Here is a 24,957-nt window from a genome sequence, read left to right as displayed (position 1 = left end):
TAATCTCCAGGTGGGTCCTGGAGATCTCCTGAAATTATCTTTGTGCTTCAAATATTTATTTCAATTTATTACTATTACAGTAATTGACCAGAACATTTTAGTCATTTAAAACAACCTTAAAGTACTTTATAAAAGTCCTGCCAAGAATCTGCATGTTAACATTTTTGTTAGATCCAAATAGGCAGCCGTGTTGGTCTGAAGTAGTAGAATAAAATAGGAGTCAATGGCACCTTTAAGACCAACTTAGTTTTATTCAGAATGTAAGCTTTCGTGTGCATGCACACTTCTTCAGGCGAGGGATGAGGTACAGTAAGCAGAGACACATATAGCTGGTGGGGTTTGGAATGCCAAGTGGTACCAAGTTAAAAACCAATAGCAGAATAGTAAAATTAACAAATTCAGAAAACCTTTGATCTGGGTTGCATGAGCATGGGAAACCATAAAACAGTAACATGTGAGAATGCCTGTTAATTATTCTATTGCTAATAAACCTGGGTTAAAAAGAAGGCATTTATTTCCCAGATGTTTTTCCTGTCCAACTAATTTACCTTTTAACATGTAACATAAATATATACATCATTCTAGTTTGCCATTAGGAAAAAATACATTAAAATATAGTGGAAGATGGGTTTAGTATATATAATGAGATAAACAGCCAATATCCCTTGTTTGAGTATCTCAATACAAAAGCATTATTCTGATACACTATCCTAAAAGAGAAATACTGTGGATACATCACCATACTTGGTGAAAGTGGGTTTAGCATATGTAATAAGATAAAAAAAAAAAAAACAACTTCTCTGTTTAGTCCTGGGGAGGTGTTTGTTCCAAGTGTCATAATAATTCGTAATTCAGCAATTTCTCTCTCCATTCTGTTCTTAAAGTTCCTTTGCAGTAAAATAGCTACTTTGAGGTCACCCATTGAATGCTTTGGAAGGTTAAAGTGTTCCCCCACAGGTTTCTCAGTTCTGTAATTCCTGATGTCAGATTTCTTTCCATTTATCCTTTGGTGGAGGGTTTGTCCTGTTTGCCCTATGTAGAGAACTGAAGGGCATTGTTGGCATTTAATGGCATATATAATGTTGGAAGATGAGCAAGTGAATGAGCCTGAGACGGTGTAGTTAATAGTGTTAAGTCCAGTGATTGTGTTGTCTGAGTGTATGTTGGCACTTGGGTTTATTGCAAGCTTTGAAACCAGTGTCCATGAGATGTTGTATTGTTGTTGGTGAGGAGTGGTTTGAGATTAGGGGGCTGTCTGTGTGCAATAAAAGGTTTACCCCACAGTACTTTTGAAAGAGAGCTGTCACTATTCAATAGAGGTTGTAAGTTGTTGAACTGTTTTAAGTTGAGAGTTGTTTGTGACCACTAGTGGTGTTCTGTTATTGTCTTTTTTGGGTTTGTTGTGTAACAGGTTTTCTCTGGGTATCATTCTGGCTTTGTTAATCTGTTTCCTGATTTCATCAGGTGGGTACTTTAGTTCCAAAAAGGTTTGTTGTAGATCCCTCAGGTGAGAATCTCTGTCAGCATGATTGGAGCAAATGTGGCTGTAGTGTAGTGTCAGCCGATGTAACTTTACTGAATAAAATGCTTAGCTGAACGGTCGCCATCTTTAAACGCTGTTACTAACCCTGAGAAAGGACCTTGCATATCAATGTAGAAAATGCAGATGTTGCCAATGCTTGATGTGAACATTTCTTTCCCTTGATACTAACAAAGGCAGAAACTCCCCCCTTTGAAGATAAGGCGCCTCCAGGGACAGCGGCCTGGCCATTCCCGGAAGACTAGCAGTAACAGTAAGATAAGAGGGAAAGAACGTGTGAATCTTTGCACCTCATCTCAGCAATGCTTAGAATTGTGGTTTTATATAGTTCCCTTTGATGTACCCCAATATAACCTGCCACCTAATGCTACAATTTATTTATTTATTTATTTATTTATTTATTTATTTATTTATTTGAGATTTATATCCCGCCCTTCCCACGAATGGCTCAGGGCGGCTTCCAACAATTTAATCAAACATAAAATTTAAACAATATTAAGTATAAAACAATTAAATATTTAAACAGTTAAAACTTTAAAACAGAATATTTCAATTTCCTGTAAACAGATGGCTGGCCAGTTACATCAGTTGTCATCATAGCTAGGTGTAGGCTAGCTGGAAGAGGGTCGTCTTACAGGCCCTGCGGAACTGCGCCAAGTCCTGCAGGGCCCTCACCTCTTCCGGCAGCTGATTCCACCATACGGGGGCCATAACGGAGAAAGCCCTTTCTCTGGTGGCTTTCAGACGGGCTTCTTTTGGCCCGGGGATAGTGAGGAGATTTTGTGTTCCTGACCTCAGTGCCCTCTGGGGAACATGTGGGGAAAGACGGTCCTTCAGGTAGGCAGGTCCCAGGCCATATAAGGCTTTAAAGGTAATAACCAGCACCTTGTACCGGACTCGGTATATCACTGGAAGCCAGTGCAGAGTCCGGAGACCCGGCCGGATGTGTCCCCACTTTGGGAGACCCAATAGCAGCCGGGCCGCGGCATTCTGCACCAGCTGCAGTTTCCGGGTCCGAGACAAGGGCAGCCCCATGTAGAGGGCATTGCAGTAGTCCAACCTTGAGGTGACCGTAGCATGGATCACTGTTGCTAGGTCGTCGCATTCCAGAAAGGGGGCCAGCTGCCTTGCCCGCCTAAGATGAAAAAATGCGGACTTGGCAGCGGCTGCTATCTGAGCCTCCATCTTTAAGGAAGGCTCCAATAGCACCCCCAAGCTCTTGACCCTGTCCGCCGCCATCAGCGGCGCACCGTCAAAAGCCGGTAGGGAGATCCCCCTCCCCGGGCCGCGGCGACCCAAGCAAAGGACCTCTGTCTTCGTAGGATTTAGCTTCAGCCTACTCAGTCTGAGCCACTCAGCCACGGCCCGTAATGCCTGGTCAAGATTTTCCGGGGCGCAGACAGGTTGGCCATCCATCAGTAGATAGAGCTGGGTGTCATCAGCATACTGGTGACATCCCAGCCCATACCTTCGGGCAATCTGGGCAAGAGGCCGCATATAGATGTTAAATAACATCGGGGAGAGAACCGCCCCCTGGGGCACACCACAATCGAGTGTGCGCCTCCGGGATAGCTCCCCCCCAATTGCGACCTTTTGTCCCCGACCTTCCAGGAAAGAGGAAAGCCACTGTAAGGCCAACCCCTGAATCCCCGCGTCGGCGAGGCGGCACGTCAGTAGCCGATGGTCGACCGTGTCGAACGCAGCCGACAGGTCCAACAACATCAGCACCGCCGAGCCACCCCGATCCAGATGCCGTTGAAGGTCATCCACCAGGGCAACCAACACTGTCTCCGTCCCGTGTCCCGGGCGAAAGCCGGACTGAAATGGGTCAAGGACGGAAGTGTCCTCCAGGAAAGTCTGTAACTGCGTTGCCACTGCCCTCTCAATAAGTTTGCCCAAAAAGGGCAAATTTGAAACCGGCCGATAGTGTGTCAATTGGGCTGGATCTAAAGATGGCTTTTTTAGGAGGGGTCAGACCACAGCCTCTTTGAGTGGCGTTGGAAAGTGTCCTTCCATTAGGGATCTATTTATGATATCCCGCACGGGATATCTAAGATCCCCCTGGCAAGATTTAATAAGCCAGGAAGGGCATGGGTCTAATTTACAAGTTGTTGGGCGAGCAGATACGAGAATCCTGTCAACTTCCTCCAGACTGAGGGGGCCAAAGCCATCCAGAATATAATCCGAAGACAGGCTCGGGGCCTCAGGTTCGCTAACTGTCTCCAAACTGGCAGGGGGGTCGGGGTGGAGTGACGCGACTTTATCCGCAAAAAATTTCGCAAAAGCCTCACAGCCAATTTCCAATTCAATAGAATTTAACCTGCCTTGCGGCAGCGTTGTAAGTCCTCTAATTACATCAAATAATTGTGCCGGGCGCGAAGTTGCGGACGCAATCTTAGCAGCAAAGAATACTCTCTTTGCGGATTTGATTGCCATCTCATAGGCCTTCAAACTCTCTCTATAAGATGTTCGGGTCGCTTCGTCTCGAGTACCCCGCCATTGCCTCTCTAGTCGTCTGAGCCCCCGCTTTTGTTGCCGCAGCTCCCGGTTAAACCAAGGCGACGGTTTCGGGCGGGGGCGCAGAGGGCGCCTGGGTGCGATCTCCTCGATGGCCCTGGAGAGTCCATCGTTCCAGTACTCTACCAGATCATCCAGGGAATCGCCAGCGGGCCAGGTATCCCGTAGAGCCGTTAGGAACCGTTCCGGGTCCATCAGGCTCCTCGGGTGAGCTAAAATACGCTCAATGTATCAGTCTCAATTTTCTTTCATTCCGATGCCTATGGATTATCAAATAAAGCCTAACTTTGCAACAATTCAAGGTCTGGTTGATTTGAGATCCCATTGTCTGACATTTTGAGACTGATCCATTGAAGGCTTATCTGAACCGGCCACTTTGTCAGGCGATGGAGACTCAAGGCTGTATTCATTTGAGACAATGTAATACTTTTATTGGAAACTCATAGCTTGAAACAGAAATTGAGACTAATACCTTGGCAGGGGTGTTTCTGGGTCTTATGGAATCTACATCAAAGTAACTTCTAAACAAAGCCATTATTCTCAAAACAAAAGGGAGTAAAGGTGCAAACTTTCACACGAGAGCCTCTGCTTATCTTCTAGCCTCTGGGAAGATGCTGGCCAGTGGCGGTATCTATTAACGGTCACATTCCTTTGCTCTCTTCACAACCTAAACAAAGTTAACACTTCAAACGTTCCCTTTAATATGCATGGTAACTACAATCTCACAAAGGCTGGGGTTAGTATAGAAAAGTCCATTTGGTTAGTATTTCATAATCTCAGCATGATAGAGTTACAGAGCTTGACACACTTTTAAGTCGGATGGCTGAAAAAGTTCTGGATAACAGAGAACCTGCTGAACCTTTAGGGAAAATTAAAACTCCCCCCTGGCACATCACCGGGGCTCGGAGAACCGGAGGATCCCCGCTCCACATCCAGATGCTGTTCATCACCCCACAGAAGTGGCAGCCAAGAACCTCGACCACCCTGATGGACGAGGCCCTGGGACGCCACGAGAACCTACTGACCAGACCTGGCCAAAGCGGGAATCCGGGGAGCGGGAGCAACCCGGACAGCGACAATGGGGAAAGGGACCCCTTTGGGTCAGACGACAAACGGGATAAAGGAACCAACTCAGAGGGGGGAAATGGAAGCCTCCTGAAGGGTGAGGAAATCATGGAAAAGATGAGGAAGAAGAAGAGAGCGATGCAAAGGGATCTCAGGGACGAGATCCACGCAAACACCACTCTCATGACTTGGAAGGTGCAGAGGCAGATTGACCGACTGCTGCTCTGCGACTTCAGGCAAGGCCAGCCAGCCAGACCAGCGCTGACAGATTCTCCACCAGCGGGGCCAGCTGGCCCAGATGTCCCAGCAGCACCCCAAGACCTACCCGCTCCACCAGCGGGACCTGCAGCTTCGAGGCCGCTGGGACTGCCGGGCCCCGAGCCATGGGACATAGGACGGGGCCGGGGGCTAGATATCACCTTCAATGGCAACCCCGAAGAAGTGGAGTACTTCACCATACAAGCCAACAGCTACATGCATTATTGGGGGAACACCTTCCTCGACGAAACTAGCCGGGTGGACTACCTGGGATCGAATCTGAAGGGAGCTGCCAGAAGATGGTACGTGAGCCAGTACGACAGCCGAAGCCCAGAGCTGAACAATGTCGAGGGCTTCCTGCAGGCCATGCTGCTCCAGTACGAGGATCCTCTACAGGAGACTTGGGCCCTCACCGCCCTGCGCGACATGCAACAGGGGTCGAAATCGGTGAGAGAATACACGGCGGATTTCAGGGCTCATGGGGCTGGAGCGAGATGATGAAGATTGAGGCTTATCAAAGGGGCCTCAATGCCAGCCTCCTTGATAGGGCTTTTCACCAGGCCCACCCCACCACACTGTTGGGGTGGATGCAGCTGGCAGGAGAGGCCGAGACCAACATGAAACGCATAGCCCTGCAACGGCAACAGCAGCAAGGGGGGACGTGAGGCTCGGTCGGCCACAAAGACCGAAGCAAAAAAGGCCCCTGCCCAGGGTGGGACCCCCCAAAGTCACCACAGGTCGAAAGTGCTTCAGGTGCGGCGACCCTGGGCACCTGGCAGCCAACTGCCCGGAGGAACCTTGAGCCCCCCCCCCCCCCCGAACCTGAAGCCGACGGCGGTGGAACTGAAGGTACCAGCCAAGTCCAAAGAACCCAGTCTGGGTAGCACCGCCACCTCTATGGTGCATGACGAGGATACTATAATTGTCGACGACCTGAGTGAGGAATCGTGGGAGTCCGAGCCGGCGGGAAATGAGAGCGACCTGCACTGATGGGTGCCGGAAGGCAGGTCGTGGATTTAACGGCACCACTATGGATAAGAATAACTGGGGCCCTATTCTTTGTCCCCTTGACTTTACTGAACCCAAAGCTTAAACAGTTCATGCACGCCTGAGCCCTAATTGACTCCGGGTGCACCCGGGAGATCATAACCCCTAGGTTGGTGGACACCCTTGGACTGTCTCAGACCCCACTACCCCACCCGAACCAGTTTGAACAGATGGACGGGTCAGTAATGAGAGGGGAACCGTGCGTAGAAGAGACTCAGGGCCTACCGGTGGGGATAAAGGAACATTGGGAGGTGGAAGTTTTTGTTATCACCCCTTCCTCCTCCTTCGATGTGGTGTTGGGGGTGGGCAGGCTAGCCAGACACCAACCGGATATATAGTGGGGAGCGCAAACCATAGACTTCACCGATAAGCGGTGCACCCATCACCACTGGTTAGGACAATGGTGGCCAAACCCTCCTCCAAAAATGAAAATATGTGTGTGTCAGTAGAGGAGATCAGATCGATTCCAAAGGAGTACCGGGACTTGCGCAAGGTGTTTAGTGAGGAGGAGGCCAATGAATTACCACCCCACCGCAGTACTGACTGCGCCATTGAACTAATCCTGGGCCAAGAGCTCCCCAAAGCCAAACTATATTCCATGGGGTGAGCAGAGAAGGCAGACTTGCGCAAGTTCATTGATAAAAATTTAAAGCGGGGTTTCATCCGACCAGCTACCGCACCCCACGTCGCACCCATCCTCTTCCGGAAGAAGGACGGAAGCCTTAAACTTTGCACTGACTTTCATGGAATTAATGGGATTTCAATGTTGAATGCCTACCCCATCCTCCTGATCAGAGACTTACTGAGCATGGTATTGGAAGGGTCCATATTCACCAAACTGGACCTTAGAGATGCTTACTTCTGAGTGAGAATCAAGGAGGGGGATGAGTGGAAGATGGCATTCAACACGCCAATGGGACAATTTGAATACTTGGTGATGCCTTTTGGTCTCCAGGGAGCCCCAGGAGTGTTCATGAACTTTATCAATAAAGTACTGAGAGAATAATGGCCAAACAGATCCGGTGGGTCGGATTCTTTGCTAAATTTGATTTCACTCTCAAACACATCCCAGGGTCTAAAAACTTTTTAGCCAATGCCCTATCTAGGCTCCTCAACACAGGAGCCAGAGGGAGGAAGTAATAGACTCTATCATTCCCCCCTCCATTGTGGCGGGAGCGGTGACCACTCGATCAGTTTGAGGTGTTATGTGAATTATCAACAAACAAACTGGGTTGAGCTGCTTCCCTTTGCTGAGTATGGGTACAACAACAGATTGCATAGCTCGACCAAAGCCTCTCCATTTCAAATTGTGAATGGCTATGAAGGAAAGCCTTTTCCCCTGCTCCCCAGCAGCCAAGAAACCTTGCCTCCCACCTCCTGTCAGCAGTGGTGGGGGGAAATCAGGAAAGGCTGGGCTATCATACAGGAAAACTTAGAGTCAGCAAAAAAAGACTATAAGACCCACTTCGACAAAAAACATTCACCAGAGTGGGAATTTAAAGTGGGGGAAACGGTTTTCCTATCTACTAAGAATTTGCCTCTACCACAAACTTGTAGAAAACTGGCATATAAATACCTGGGTCCGTTCAAGATAAAACGAGTGATAAACAAGGTGACAGTAGAACTGGAGTTGCCTACACTGTTTAGTAAAATTCACCCTATTTTCCATTGCAGTCTTCTTCGGAAAGATCCTGAAATTACGTCATGGCACCCCTGCCCTCCAGAGCCCCAACCTATTCAAGTGAGGGGTCAAAGTCATCATGAGGTGCGGGAGGTGTTGAATGCCAAACTGAAGAGGGGGGTCCTGTATTTTTGGTGCATTGGAAATACTTTCCACCGAGCTTTGATAAATGGGTCAAGTCATCAGACCTAAGAGCCCCCCTCCTACTAAAAAGATTTTACCTACTGCCCCCAGACAAATCCCGAGCACGAGCTTAGTGGGGGGCAGTATTTCAGCTGATGTAACTTTACTGAATAAAATGCAATTCAAGGTCTGGTTGATTTGAGATCCCATCGTCTGACACGTAGAGTCTGGCTGTATACAATGGATTGTTTGGGATGTTTGGGATGGTAGCTGGAGGCATGCAGGTATGTTTGTCAGTCAGTAGGTTTCCGGTATAAGGTAGTGTCTATGCATCCATTGTGTATTTTAACAGTGGTGTCCAGAAAATGTATTTCTTGCATAGACTGGTTCATTGTCAGGTTGATGGTGGGGTGGAAGTGATTGAATGCCTGGTGAAATGTATCCAGGGCTTCTTTACTATGTGTCCAGACCATAAAAAATGTCATCAATGTAACGCAGATATAAGGTAAGTCGGAATGGGTGGGAGTCTAGGAAGCTTTGCTCCAAGTCAGCCATGAAGATGCTAGCATATTGTGGGACCATGTGGGTGCCCATGGCTGTACCATTTATCTGTAGGAAAAATTCATTGCCAAATCTGAAGTAGTTATGGATGAGAACAAAACAGCACAGTTTGGTGGCAATGTCAGCTGTGTTTTTATCAAAGATTATATTACTTACAGTTTGTAATCCATTTTGGTGTGGGATGTTGGTATATAAAGATTCCACATCCATGATGGCTAAGATAGTTTGATAATTTAAGATGTTGCAGATATCAATTCTCTGAAAAAGATGGCTGTGTTGGAGGGTGAACTCCATGTCATTACACCATGCTGAGATCTGTCCCCCCGCCAGCGTCTACCCCCAAAATTCCCAGTAACTTTCCAGCACAGAGTTGGCAACCCCACCTGCCAAGCATTTCCCCTTTGAAACTCTCTCTCCCTCCTGCCCAGCTCATCCCTGTCTTGGGTAGTCTGGACCAGTGTTCCCTCTAAGCTGAGTTAGTGTGATCTAGCACACAGATTTTTAGCCTCCAGCTCACACATTTTTGTCGTAGCTCAGGAAGAATGACCCCAGAGCACACTAATTTGTGCAGTAGTTCACAACTTTAATACCAGTAGCTCACAAAGTAGATTTTTTGCTCACAAGACTCTGCAGCTTAGAGGGAACATTGATCTGGACCCATCTTAACTCCCCACGTACAGGCTGGGATCCATGTAAGGGAGAATCACTGGCAGGAGGAGGCACATGAAGCGCTCTGTCCTTCTGTCTCTTCTCTGCAACAGCCTCCCACTTCCCAAGGTTGCTTTTTAAAAGGGCTGTCAAGCCAGCATCACACAAAGTTGCAAAACAGAGTGTGATTTTGGCCCCCAGGGCTGGGTTTGTGTTTCCCCCGTGTCTGCTTGTCTCTTCTTGATGTGTGTAATGCTGTGGACCAAAATTATATATGGTTCCTCTTAATTTTAAGTTTGGGCAGGCTGGAGGCTTGCTTATAAATTTTTAAATGTTTTATTATTTTTTTTAGCAAAGCCCTAGAACCTAAAGGTCAGGCTCATTAGAGAGGGCCTTGAGTTGGTGCACCTGCAGATTTGTTGCCTAGGGAACTGAAGGGAGACACCTGTGGCTGACACCCATATCTGGGTCTCATTAATGCTATTTTGCGGAGTTGAGTTCTGATTGGGTTTTTCGAATCTACCCACGAGGGCTCCTTAAGAATAAAAGATTACCTTTTTCTTGGCTCTGGGCCCTCTACGGACGATTGGACTAGAGTCTGGGACCCTAGACTCTACGTTGGGGCTCTCTGTTTGTGGATTCAATGGACTTTGTTGCTTGATTTCTTTGGAACCATATGGTGCCTTTAGTTAAGTATATTTTGCAATGTTATTGTTTTGGCTCACTGCTCTTAATGATAATTTTTAAGCCTCTCTTTAAATAAACTCTTTTTTTTGTTTTAAAAAAGAGCTTTCTTGTCGCTTTGTGTGGGGGGTTGTAGCAACATGCCAAAAGCTTACTCGACCGCCCCGAAGGTCTCCTAATCTACCAAATAAGAAAAAATACCTTGTCTGGGGAACTCCCGGCCACATCTGCTGTGGTTGGGCTTTCCCTGGTTTTAGAGGATAAAACTCTGAGGTTGGGCTGGGATCTCAGAGTGTAAAAAGTAATCCAGCCTGGTGGCAGTTTACCCCAGGATCCGGTTTTGGACCTGGATATTTGGATTTTTTGTTTGAGCCACCATTCTAACGGCCCGCCTGGTCTTGGTCATAAGGGTCAGACTGTTACATGGTGAGCAGTGGTGGGATTTTGGCATTGTTGTATACCCTACCAAACTTGGCTGGTGCAAATAATTGCATTGGGAGCATGAGCGTTTGTTGTTTTGGAAGTGAGGTAGGATGGCTGAGAGGTTTTGTTTTGAAAAAGCCAGAAGTGATAAAGGCAATTTGTACACTTGGCTTACAATGGACCGCACCGGAGACCCAGACTGGCAATCTCCAGGCGATTGTGATAAGGACTATTTGTTTGCTCAACAGACTAAGTCAGAAAGTTCTGTTGAATTGTTCCCACACAGCGTGAGAAACGAGCTGCGGAATAACAACTCCAAGGCTGAATATGAGGCTGTGGGTACTTTGCCGGCCAGAGCCAGCTTCATGGGCTGAGGAATGGATGGAACCTTTTTCGTCACCTAGAGTATGGAGGGAAGAGGAGCCACCGAGGCTGGGAGAGTGGAGAAGGCACAGACATTTTGCTGCTTCCCCTCCGCCAGAGTATTGCCCGGTGAGAATGCCTCGTTCCTGTGATGAAGTAAAGAGAGTGCACAGTTCACCTCACTTGTATGTGGAAGAGAGAGGCCGTGCTATTCCCTGTCGAGTTAAAATTCCTGAGGGGAGAGGACAAGCAGTGTTATCTTATGCTGGTCTGCAGGGAAGGCGTCGGCAAAGCCTTTCGTCAGGGGATTCTTATGGAGAAGAGGATTACAGAACGGGCAGAGACTATGAGCAAGAGAAAGTTGGCCCTCCTTGCTGTAGACCTAAGGAAGAGGACTACAGAACGGGCAGAGACTATGAGCGAGAGAAAGTTGGCCCTCCTTGCTGTAGACCTAAGGAAGAGGACTACAGAACGGGCAGAGACTATGAGCGAGAGAAAGTTGGCCCTCCTCGCTGTAGACTTGAAGAAGAGGAGCCGTTCTGGCAGTGTCCAAAGATTAAGACCCCCTGGATGTTTGATAGGAAGATGTTTCCTGTTTATAAGCCAAATATGGACATTTTGGCTTATTTAAGTTTGTTTGAACGAACTTGTGAGGAGATGGGAGTGCCTTATCGTTTTTATGTAACCATTTTGAGGTCCTTGTTATGTGGGGAAGTTTTGGAATTGATGTCAGAGATGCCAGCTGAAATTGCTCTTTAAGTTTAAAATCCTGGCTAAGCAACGTTTTGCTCTGAGTGCAGAGACTTATCGAAAGGCATTTCGAAAAGTTGAAAAAGTTGCTCCTGCTGAGAGTTTGCATGTGGTTGCGGCTAAGCTTAGCCAGAATTTTGATCGGTGGATTCAGGCAGAAAATGTTTCTAATTTTGCCCAATTGAAAGGTTTGGTGTTGAGAGAGCAGTTTATGCATTTGCTTCCAGAAGACGTTGCACCCCTTGTTTTGGATCAGTGCCCTGCTGATTTGGATGAAGCTGCAGACCTTGCACAAAGGTTTAAATTAAATAGACAGAGAGGGCAATTATCAGAGACCGATTAATGGAATTGGAGTTAAAACAATCTCTGGCCAAAGTTGGGGGGATGTACATCCCAACCCTTTTTACAAGTGACCTTAAATGTGCCAGGTATCTAGAAAAGATACAGCCAATTAAGATCAGGCGGATGCTGTCCTTGGCACGCCTGAACATTCTGGACACAGCAGTACTGAGGGGCCGTTTCCACAAGATCCCGTTAGAAGACAGGATCTGTCCGTGCGGCCTGGAGGAGGTCGATACGGTTTCCCACCTTATTCTGAACTGTCTTTTCCATACAGAGGCAAGGTACAGACTTTTGCGGAACCATCTAATGCTAGCTGAATCTTTAAATCAGGCCCAAACCATTTACTTCCTCTTAGGGGATGGGAGTGATCAACTTTCTTTGGATCTTGCTAAGTTTCTATATGTTACCGACCTTGACAGGAAGAAATTTAATGCTGTCTGTATTTGAAAGAAGATGCTTTTAGTTAAGTGTTGCCTACGTCAGCTAATTTTATTACCACTTTGATGGATGTACAAGTTTTATATTGTTATGTTATATTTCAACTTGGTGTTGTGTTGTACTGTTATTGATGAGTTGTGTTGTTGCTGTCGATTGGCTTAGAGCCGCAATAAACTGACTGACTGACTGACAGAGAGGGCTGGTTAAATCTGCAACAGCTGAGACCTATAAATTACCCAAGTTAGAAGGGGGAGGGAAGGGTATCCTCTCTCCTAAAAATGAGTTGTGTAAATCTCCCCAGATGGAGGTACGACCTAGAGTAAGCCCGGCAAGTGGACTTTGTTTTTTTTGTAAAACATTGGGTCACCAGGCAAGGACTTGCCCAGTTTTACAAGTGCGGGGCAAGAAGGCACAGATTAAAGATAAAAAACGTTCCTTGTGTTAGTCCATCAGCTGTTAGAATAGTTTCGCAGAGGGAGGACTGGGAGGAGGAGGAGAGTGAAACAGCTCCTGTTGCTCAGGCAACTATCTTATCGCAACCTCCTCTTGTAACAGAGAACTTAGAGCAAATTAACCCTTCATCACCCTTGCGGAGTTCGGCTCCTCCGAGTGTCAGATGGGCACAGTTGGAGTTCTCTGAAGATATTTGTATTAATCAGATCCCGGTGACAAGGTACTTTGATTCTGGAGCGCAAATCACCTATGTTAATCAATCTTTGGTGAGACCAGAACAGTACTTGTCTGGAAAGTTGTGGGTTACGCCTTATGCGTCAGCTGCCGTAGCTGGGGATGTGGCTAGAATCCCTGTGAAGTATGGGGAGGTAATGGCTGAGCTGGAAGTGTTGGTCCATTCGGACGCGCATAAAACCCCCGTGTTAATTGGAACAGATCTGGAGTTTTGGGCTCATTTGAAGAGGAAATCTAGGGAAGCTCCTGAAAAGAGTCAGGCTGGTTTTGCTGTAACACGATCTGCAGTTCAACAGCAAAAATCTCGTGTTTTGGAAACGGAGTCAAGTATAGATGTTTGCCAGTTAGTTTTGAGGGAGGGGCTGTTCTTTTTTCAGATACAGAGCAGACTCTTGCGTCAGTCTCTGCAGCTGGTTTGAAAGAGTTTGTCCCTAAGGAGCAAGTTTTAATTTGGAAGCCAGGGGAAGCCCCTAAGATGTCTTCAATGTGGTTTCGACCTGGTGTTGTTGAGAAGAGGCTTAGCTCAACGTGCTATCTGGTAGCTTGCCCTGAATTGCACCTAAAACCTAGGGAATATCATGTAGACTCTTTAGGAAAATACCATGAGAGGAAGGTTAATGTTATAACTGTGTATAGAGAGCAAGAACAAACTGATAGTGCTCCCAGGGATTTGTTGGCTGGAGTTAAGATCCATGGTAGTATCGAGGATGTGTCTTTGGATCCAGAACTGTTAGAAGATCAAATTGTGCAATTGCCGACTGATCAATTCCCTCCTTTGTTGGTTGAATAAAGTCCAGAATTCTAACCAGAAGTTACTGAGATGGAGTCTAGTTGTACAAGATTTTGATTTTAATGTTAAGCATGTACCTGGGAAAAAGAATGTGGTCGCTGATGTCTTATCCAGGGTGTATTAAACCTCTGGATAATGGTATCATTGAAACTGTTAGGATAAAAAAAGTAGTACCTGTACATGTTTAATGTTAAAAAAATTGTATTTTCTTTTTTTATTATTAATTTAGATAAAAATTTGAGAACAAATCCCCAAATTTTATCTTAAAGGGGGAGGTGTAGTGCTGTGGACCAAAATTATATATGGTTCCTCTTAATTTTAAGTTTGGGCAGGCTGGAGGCCTGCTTATAATTTTTTAAATGTTTTATTTTATTTTTTTTAGCAAAGCCCTAGAACCTAAAGGTCAGGCTCATTAGAGAGGGCCTTGAGTTGGTGCACCTGCAGATTTGTTGCCCAGGGAACTCAAGGGAGGCACCTGTGGCTGACACCCATATCTGGGTCTCATTAATGCTATTTTGCGGAGTTGAGTTCTGATTGGGTTTTTCGAATCTACCCACGAGGGCTCCTTAAGAATAAAAGATTACCTTTTTCTTGGCTCTGGGCCCTCTACGGACGATTGGACTAGAGTCTGGGACCCTAGACTCTACGTTGGGGCTCTCTGTTTGTGGATTCAATGAACTTTGTTGCTTGATTTCTTTGGAACCATATGGTGCCTTTAGTTAAGTATATTTTGCAATGTTATTGTTTTGGCTCACTGCTCTTAATGATAATTTTTAAGCCTCTCTTTAAATAAACTCTTTTTTTTGTTTTAAAAAAGAGCTTTCTTGTCGCTTTGTGTGGGGGGTTGTAGCAACATGCCAAAAGCTTACTCGACCGCCCCGAAGGTCGCCTAATCTACCAAATAAGAAAAAATACCTTGTCTGGGGAACTCCCGGCCACATCTGCTGTGGTTGGGCTTTCCCTGGTTTTAGAGGATAAAACTCTAAAGTTGGGCTGGGATCTCAGAGTGTAAAAAGTAATCCAGCCTGGTGGCAGTTTACCCCAGGATCCGGTTTTGGACCTGGATATTTGGATTTTTTGTTTGAGCCACCATTCTAACGGCCCGCCTGGTCTCGGTCATAAGGGTCGGACCGTTACAATGTGTATGACAGAAAAGGAACACCCCCCCTCTCCAAGATATGTCTCCTTTCTCCCCAGTGAACTTTATCCTGCAGGTCTCAAGAACTGGTTTTGAGATTAAATGTTCTGCTTTTTTTTAGTTTTAGGAGAGGGTAGAAGAAGCTGGTTCTAATTACCTGGCATGGTGACACCTAGAAGCCTCCAGTGTTATTCTTCCTGCAAAAAAGAAGTGTTCTAAGTGCCAGCAAAAAGTTTCATAAATGTGACTTGCAGTGTGATATTATTTATTGACTGCCCTTTTATCTTTCCCTTGTTCTAAGAGCCCTCAGCAGTGTAATCCTAACAGCCCCATAGCCAGAAATTTCTGGGTGGGGGGGCCCAGGGCATAAAATTTTGGGTGGGGGGAACGTGGAGGCTTGGCTGCTTTTTCCAGCGGCCAGCTGCCCAGCCCCAGCTCACTCACTTTCACGCTCTAGAGGGTGGGAAGAGCCCGGGGAGAGCAGCAGTGGGGAAAATGGGGCTGCAGGGAGAGGCAGGGAAGAGCCCGGGGAGAGTGGCAGGGGAGAAAACGGGGCCGCGGGGAGAGTGGGGGAGGCAGGGAAGAGCCTGGGGAGAGTGGCAGTGGAGAAAATGGGGCTGCGGAGAGAGCGGGGGAGACAGGGAAGAGCCCAGGGAGAGCGACAGTAGCAAAAACGGGGCTGTGGGGAGACCGGGGGAGGCAGGAATGGGGTGGGAAGAGCCTGCGGAGAGCAGCGGCACAAAAATGGGGGGGTGCCTTTTTAGCCACCGGTTCCCGCTAGTGGACACAGGAGTCCCATGGCGCAGAGTTTTAAAGCTTCAATACTGTGGTCCTAAGCTCTGCTCACGACCTAAGTTCAATCCCCGGCAGAACCTGGGATCTTCTTCGTGGTCTCTGTGCAGTCCCACACATGGGTCTTACCGCAGGCAACGGATCCGTACCTCGGAGTCTCTAATAGCTCGCCTATAGCGCTTTTTGGCGCGCTTCCCTCCCGCTCTGGGGAGCAGGCACCGACTGCGCATGCCTGGAGCGAGGGGGAGGCGCCATTCCCACTCAGTTTCTTTCTTTCCGCCGCCCGGACAACACCTACCTTGTTGCGCTCCTCTCTTTGGCTCGTCTTCTCCTGTCGGTATTGTATTCTTCTTTAAATCCTTCTTCATTCTTTACCCTTTTTGTCCACAAAAATCTAAAAAAAAAATACCGATCTCTGCGCTTACTTTCTTTCCTCTACCCCCCCTTCCTTCCTCCCCTGTCCGGAGCGTATGGAAGGGGAAAGTACCTTTAAGAAGTGTCGGAAGTGTGGGTCTAAGATCCCTACTTCTGACGGGCACTCGTACTGCCTTTTTTGTGTCGTGGAATTGCATAGAGTGGATGCCTGCTCCCATTGCACCAGCTTTGGAAAACAGGCACGAAAAAACCGAGCGGCCAGACTCCAGAGCTTCTTACTAGCGAAATCTCTTCGGCCTATGCCCACCTCAGATTCGCTGCCTCCCCCACAACGAGCAGGAGATTTGGCTGCCTTGGCTGCTTTTCACGTTACAAAAAAGCATAAGTCCGACAAGAGACCGTCCAAGCATTCTGAGGGCCATAAGGCTTCGAAGAAGTCTCGGCATTCGGGCTCGCCAAAGTCGGATCCTAAATCACGTAATCCGGCTGTGTCGGCCTCGGCTCCGAAGAAGCCCCGCGATCCGATCCCATCTACTTCGGCCTCGGTTTCCACCCCGATGGCTTCGGCTCCGATCATCCCAGCTGAGCTCTTGGCGCCTTCTGACGTCATATCGGATATGCTGCAGCTGACTCCACATTCCCCGCCTACTGTGGAGGTTATCCCGATCGGATCCCGCTCTCCCTCGATCCACAGCAAGGTCCCGTACGACATCCTGGAGCCCGATCCTTCTCCAAAATTGACCCGTTCGAGATTCAAGCCTGGATCTTTCCAGGACATTGCAGTCTCTCCATTGTATCGAGAGTCTTCTACGCAGGTCAACACCCAATGGGTCTGGTATCATTCTCCGATTCGGCACCGTCGTTCCCCGTTGCCGTACCAGGATTACTATCGAAGTTGTTACGACTGCTCCTCTCCCTCCCGGTCACCATTTCCTCATTCGCATCGGATCCACCAACGTTACTCACGCTCCCCTTCAGAGCAGAGTTCCCGTAGATCCCGTTACCATGATGTTCATGCCGACCCTGGCCGTGATGTATCAACCCCTCGAATCCGTAACCTCCGTGATTCTCCCCGTTACCACTCCCAAGCCTTTGAACGTGCATCACCCCAATACCAATACCATAATGCATCCCCATACTACCCTTATGAGGACCCAGATTATGTCTCCCATCGAACTCGTGAGACCCATCGAACCTGTGAACCATCTCGTACCCAGGACTTACCGGAATATGTCTCCCCTCGAACCCGTGAGACCTACCAACCCCGTGAATCCCCTCGAACCCGAGACCTACCTAAGGAGCCTTCGATACCCCGCACATTTGCCATAGTATCCTTAGCCCCGACTACATCGTCCCATCCTATGAAGTCTACCCCTCCGAAGCTTCCTAAAGATCAGTCATCCTCTGCTCCTACCAAGCCTCACATGTCGCCCCCATCCGAAGAATCTCAATCCGAGATGGGCACATCGGATCCCTCAGATTCGGAAGACCCCCCTGTCTCTCCTGCCTCAGATTCCATTCAGCCTACCCGACTTTCCCCGTCTGATAGTTCCAAAGCCTATCTTAATCTGATTACCACCATGGCTGAAGCTCTTAATGTTCCTGTACCTTCTGATTCTCCCAAACTCTCTGATATTGTCCATGACCTCGTTCAAGTAGATTTCCCATCTGGTTCCATTTTACCCATGTTACCTGTTCACCTTGAGGGCTTACGTGAGTCCTGGGACAAACCGGCTTCGATTCCACCCACCTCCAAGTGCCTCGACTCCCTTTATAGGGTGCACGCACCTGAATCCAAGTTTTTAGCCTCCCACCCGGCTCCTAATTCGATTATCGTTCATTCAGCCACTAAGTCCAAACCATCCCGACACCCAACTCCACCTGATCGTGAAGGCAGAAAGCTGGACACCTTGGCTCGCAAGATTTATAGCCTTGCATATACAAATTCCAAACTCAACAATTATCTGGCATACTTTGCAGCATATACTTACAACCTGGCTAACCAAATTACACCTCATATTCCGTCCTTGCCTGATACTTCCCAGAAGGTTGTTTCCAACTTGGTCTCTGAGCTATCACGAGTTTCGAAACAGCAAATCAACTCACTGAGACATGCTGTATCCTGCTCATCAAAGGTTTTTGCCTCTTCGGTGGCCCTGCGACGTCACGCTTGGCTTAGGTCAACTAATCTTCAACCCGACATTAAGCAAAAGATCGAAGATCTGCCTTTTGATGGCCTTGGCCTATTCCATGCCTCAACAGATAAAGTCCTTACATCCGTCGATGACGGTCGTAAGAGAGCTAAGCGCCTGGGTGTCTCCCAGCCGACCTCTCAACAATTTAACAGGCCCAAACCTTGGAGACCACCTTTCCAACGTCGTCAGCACTCCCCTAGGCAGCCTGACTATTGGAGGAAGAAACCTCCACAACACAAGCAACCCTTCCAACAAAGGCCTCGCTCTCAACCTACAAAGAAACCTGCACAACAATCCAAGCAGTCTCTTTGACTTTCCTCTCTGTTCCACTCCACAAATGAACCCTCTTTATTGCACACGCCTCCTCCCATTCTACTCAGCCTGGACCTCAATCACCACGGACTCCTGGGTGCTCACCATCATTCGTCTAGGCTATGCAATCGAGTTCATTTCACCACCTCACCGCCATTACTTTATCGTTACCCCGCCCTCCCCTCACCTCCAACAAGAGATTCTGGACCTGCTCCAGAAAAATGCCATAGAACCTGTTCCTCTTCAACACTGCGGGACGGGGTTCTACTCGAGATATTTCCTGGTGCCCAAGAGGGATGGAGGCAAGCGTCCTATTCTAGATCTTCGGAAGCTGAACAAACACATAACATACAGGAAATTCAGAATGATCTCTCTGCAATCCATTCTTCCTCTGATTTCCAAAGGTTCCTGGATGGCTTCCTTGGATCTCCAGGATGCTTATTTCCATGTGACCATCCGGCCTCAGCATCGGAAATACCTTCGATTCGCCGTAGGACACCATCACTTTCAGTACCAATCCCTGCCATTCGGACTCTCCACCGCACCCAGAGTGTTCACCAAGTGCATGGCAGTGGTTGCACCATCACAGCACCAACTGAAGAGGAACCTCGATACAATCCTCTCTCTGCTAGCCTCCCTCGGCCTCTGTGTGAATATCACCAAATCGCACCTCACACCGACCCAGGACTTGCAGTTCATAGGTGCTCGTCTATGTACGTCCCCTCATCTTGCCTTCCTCCCAGAGGACCGTGTGCAAACCATTATTACTCTGGCCAGCCTAGTTCGGCAAACCCTCCTCCAGTCTGCCTTCAACATTCAATGACTCCTGGGCCTCATGGCTGCAACCACATCTGTTCTCCGCTTTGCAAGGCTGCGTATGCGACGCCTTCAACTCTGGTTTGTTCATGCCTACTATCCTCACGTGCAACCACAGAGCACTCGCCTCACCGTCCCTCAGAGTGCTCTACACTCCCTTGCTTGGTGGACAGTACCACACAATCTGCTTTCCAGGATGCCGTTCCTTCTCCCGCCTCCATCGGTCATCGTAACCACAGATGTCTCCAAGTGGGGATGGGGAGCCCACTTGGAGGACAAGACTGTCAGAGGGCTTTGGACTCCATCCGAGAGGGCCATGCACATAAACTGCCTAGAACTGATTGCTGTACACAGAGCCCTCCATTCGTTCCTTCCATCGGTCAAAGGTCGACACGTCCAGATCTCCACAGACAATATGGCTACAGTGTTCTACGTAAACAAACAGAGCGGCACCAGGTCTCTTTGGCTGTGCCACATAGCCATATTGCTCTGGGAATGGTGTATCAAACACAACATCTACCTGACTGCTATTCACCTCCCAGGCATAGAGAATGTTCTGGCCGACTCCCGCAACAGGGTTCAGATAGACGACCACAAATGGTCCCTCAATCAGGTCTATCTCCATTGCATCTTTCTGTGCTTCGGAGTGCCCAAGATAGATGTTTTTGCCTCGAAGGACAATGCAAAATGCCCTCGCTTTTACACCAGAAGGGGCAACGATGCTTTCCTGCACACATGGAGAGGTCCGTTGCACTACCTGTTTCCTCCGACCCCCCTTATAACACGGTCATTGCTGAAGATTGCACGAGATGGCACGGACTGTATTCTCATTGCTCCATGGTGGCCACAGCAACCGTGGTTCACAAGACTTCTTCAAATGTCTTGTCACACTTACCGCCGCCTTCCTTCAGCAGGCGATCTCTTGACTCTAGCCAACGGCCAAGTGCTGCACCACAACCCGCAGATTCTGGCCCTTACAGCGTGGAGAATCTGTCCACCTCCCTGTCTGCAGGAGTAGCTGAGGTTATTCTAAACACAAGGAAGCCGTCCACCAGGTGCTCCTATCACTGCAAATGGAAGCGTTTATGTTCCTTTGCATCATCCCAGCATCTACAACCAGAGTCTGTGCCTCTGCAATTAGTCCTAGAATACCTACTGTCCCTACAGAGATCAGGACTCTGCTATTCCTCGTTAAAAGTTCATCTTTCTGCCATCTCAGCCTTCCACGATCCGGTTGATGGCCAGACGGTCTTTTTGCATAAGTTATCCAAATCCTTTTTAAAGGGCATGTTGCACTTTCATCCTCCTATAAAACCTTTTGTTCCAGTTTGGAGTTTGAACCCATGGCCACAGTGCATCTCAATCTGTTGTCCTTGAAGACCGCTCTATTAGTTGCCCTTACCTCCGGCAAGCGTGCTAGTGACCTATGTGCTTTCCGCCATGATGCCCCTTACACGGTCTTTCATAAGGATAAGGTGGTCCTTCGACCGGACCCTTCCTTCCTCCCCAAGGTGGTATCCCACTTTCATCTATCAACATCAACATCGTTACCAACGTTCTTCCCTGATCCAAAAGACCCTGGACAAAGAGCTCTACATGCCCTCAACGTCAGAAGAGCTTTGTCCTTTTACCTCTCTCGTACACAACAGTTCCGTAAGGACCCTAACCTGTTTGTGGCCTACGGCAACCCTCACAGAGGGCACAAAATTTCTACCCAGAGACTATCTAAGTGGGTGTCCAGTGCCATAAAGTTGTGTTACAAACTGCTAAGCAGCCCTTACCCGAAGGCCTTAAGGCTCACTCTACCAGAGTGGTCTCGACGTCTTCGGCTTTCCTGCAGGGCGTCTCCCTAGAGGACATCTGCGCTGCCACATCTTGGTCCTCACCATCCACATTCATCTCACATTATGCCTTGGACGTTTGTGCGAGACGGGACGCCTCCTTCGGCCAAGCAGTCCTCAGGTCCATCTTCCACTGAAGTGATTGGTGAGTGTATCCGCTTCCATCTATAAGCGATATGATGTGATTATGTGATGTGTATATACTTATGTGATGTGACTAACATTTCTTTTTTTGCCAGCACCCTCCTCTGTGACCATTTAGCTGGCTAGTCACCCATGTGTGGGACTGCACAGAGACCACGAAGAAGATAAACAGGTTGCTTACCTGTAACTGATGATCTTCGAGTGGTCATCTGTGCAGTCACACACGCCCACCAGCCTTCCCCGCTGCTGGCCTCTTCTGCCTTATATTTACCTCTACCGAGTGTCAGTGGTGGCTGGAAGAAACTGAGTGGGAATGGCTCCTCCCCCTTGCTCCAGGCATGCGCAGTCGGTGCCTGCTCCCCAGAGCGGGAGGGAAGTGCGCCAAAAAGCGCTATAGGCGAGCTATTAGAGACTCCGAGGTACGGATCCATTGCCTGCGGCAAGACCCATGTGTGTGACTGCACAGATGACCACTCAAAAATCATCAGTTACAGGTAAGCAACCTGTTTTTTTCAGGTTGCTGGCTTGAGGTTGACTCAGCCTTCCATCCTTCCGAGGTCAGTAAAATGAGGACCCAGCTTGCTGGGGGGGAAGTGTAGATGACTGGGGAAGGCAACGGCAAACCACCCCGTAAAAAGTCTGCCATGAAAACGTTGTGAAAGCAACGTCACCCCAGAGTCAGAAATGACTGGTGCTTGCACAGGGGACCTTTCCTTCCTTTTCCTGCCGGCTGCAACAGGAAGCGCGGACAGTGGGGCGGGTGCTTCAACTCAGAGATAATTTGCGAGGGGGGCCCCAAGATTTCGACTGCCTAGGGGCTCATATCTCCCTTTTCGCATTGATGACTGTGGAGAAAACCCTGAATGCCTGACCAGGGGCCCTGTGTTTTGCAGAGGATTCTGGGTCAGATCTGTGGGGCACTCACTTATATTTTTATAATAGATAGCTGGATGGAACTGTCAGACCTTGACAATGCCTTGCCTAAGCTGAGAGTGTGAAGTAGAACACATTGTTCAGCAGCTGGAGAATTAGTAGCAGTGGGCAAGTGTCTTTTAGGAAAGCTCTTCTGCCTAATATTACACTTTTGTTTTTCATTGAGGAATGTTTGATAAAGCTTCCAAACCATCCTTAGATTGTAGTTTGAAAACCATTGATCTATTCCAAGCACTTTGAGCATTTGAAAGCCTTTTGTCAACACTATTTCAATCATAGAACCATAGAATCACAGAGTTATTTAATTGTGTGATTGACTCTGTCTGTGTTCTTGAGGGGAATTTCAAGACCCTCACTGCTATCTTCTCCCCCACTCAATGTTTGTGCTATAATTTATATAGTAAAACATTTATATCCTCCTTTTGTGGAAAAGCCCCAAGACAGCAGTTTTTTCCCAAAAATCTCTCTCTGATTTTTTAAAAAACTGCAAGAGAAATCAATGAAATCTAGCTATCACCATAACTGATTTAAGCAACAGAACTAGGTCTTAACTAGCAGACCTACTTCTAAATAATCCTGGAAATAAAACCACATTTGCATAGTGCCTGGAGACCAACCATAAGGAGACAGAGTGAATTTCACTTGGGAAATGGCATGGTTGAGAAGCCTCTTCCCCCCACCCCCACCCCCCAAAAATGGTTGAGTGATTGTGAAAAAACACCCAAGAAGATATGAAAGTGGGAAGTAGTTCATAAACTGTGGGTTGGGAATCGCTGCCACTGGATCAGGAAATAGGGCTGCTAAGTCTTACTGTGCCTGGAGCAGGGGACTTTGGTGGGCATTCTAGGGAGTGGATGGGGATGTCACATGATGTCCCTGGTGTGATGATGTCACCTGGAACTGAGGTCATCATGCCAGGGACATTGCACCAAGGATGTGCTCGCATTTGGTCAAACTCTATGAGTTTTTTGGCCTCAAAATCACAGAGTTTGTCCAAACACCACAGCATCCCTGCACAACATCCCCGGCACGATGATGTCACTTCTGGGTGATATCATTGTGTTGGAGATGTTGCACGATGATGTCCCTGCTTGGGGCTTCCCCCAATGGCCAGTGTCAAGTCGGCAGATTCAATAACGAGTCTTTGTTGATAACAAAGTAGCTAGTTTATTGATATCATGGTTCTCGACTACAGGGAGAGTGAAAGACTAAAGATCATACAGTAGAATGCAATCATATAAGGTATACTTCAAAGGGATTCTTAAGGGAGGGGTACTATGCAGGGCACATTCACACATTAATGTTACAATTTCGTTCTCAGGCCTGCTTTGGCCTTGAGCGTCTTTCAGCTCCAACCTCCCCCGATGCCCAGCCTGAGAAGGCCCGATAATCTCTTTCACATATTCCCATTTCAAAGCACAACTACATAACAAAGGAAAGGAGGGGGGTGAGGAGAGTTTAAGCTAGCAGCATTGGCATACAGTATGGCTTTACCCAAGATGCTTCTCTCCTGAACCAAAGATTGAGTGCAGGCCTGACCAGAGCTAAAGCAGACTTGACAGCCAGGAAGCCATTGGACTCCTCTGGATTTAGATACCAGCAATTAGTCTACAAACAAGGTAGTTATTGGGACTTTCCACTGGCTCACATTGGTCAGAGAGATGTGGAGGAGCCCATAAACAACATATAGTCCCTGCATCCTTTTCAGTCTTCTGTCACAGCAAGCTGTTAGCCTACCAAAAGCTTAGAGTCCTTTAAGCTGCTCATTATGCTCCAAAGATGTATGCTGTTGGCTTGCTCACCTTCTAATGCAGGAGTGTTCACTCCATGATTCATGAAGAGCCACATTTCAGTTATCATCAGCGAAAGAGCTGCATGCTCTACACACAAATTAATGCATATGATAACATAACTATTCATATTATAATTATAACCAGGGGCTTTGGAGAGGGGCTGTTGGAGAAGACTGGCCTTTTACTTCCATTCCTGACTCAAGAAAGCCAGCAGTTTGTCCATCCTTCAGTTCCTCCGGCAGTTGCTGGTTCAGGGTGCAAACCCTCTGTCAACCACAAGCCCTATCAACCAGGGCTTTTTTAATAGAAAAAGCCCAGCAGGAACTCAATTACATATTAGGCCACACCCCCTGACATCACCATAGTTTTGCATAGGACTTTTTTGTAGAAAAAGCCCAGCAGAAACTCATTTGCATATTAGGTCACACCCCCTGACACCAAACCAGCCAGAACTGCATTCCTGCTTTAAAAAGCCCTGCTACCAACTAATGGCCAGGTCCAGTTTCCTGGAACATGGGGCAGATGCCCTATTGGGGAATGGTCATTTGAACAGCCACAGGTGGCATGTTAAAGAGCCACTGAGTATCACTGACCAAATGGTTGCCCTCTTCCTCAACAGGGTTGCCGGAGGATATTAATGTACATAGAATTTATGCTGATGAAATTAGATGTGATTAATCACCTTGGTCCTTCTGTCAGTA

The sequence above is a fragment of the Heteronotia binoei genome, chromosome 19, assembly GCF_032191835.1.
Source record: "Heteronotia binoei isolate CCM8104 ecotype False Entrance Well chromosome 19, APGP_CSIRO_Hbin_v1, whole genome shotgun sequence".
NCBI lineage: Eukaryota > Metazoa > Chordata > Lepidosauria > Squamata > Gekkonidae > Heteronotia > Heteronotia binoei.
This window is presented reverse-complemented; position numbering follows the sequence as displayed.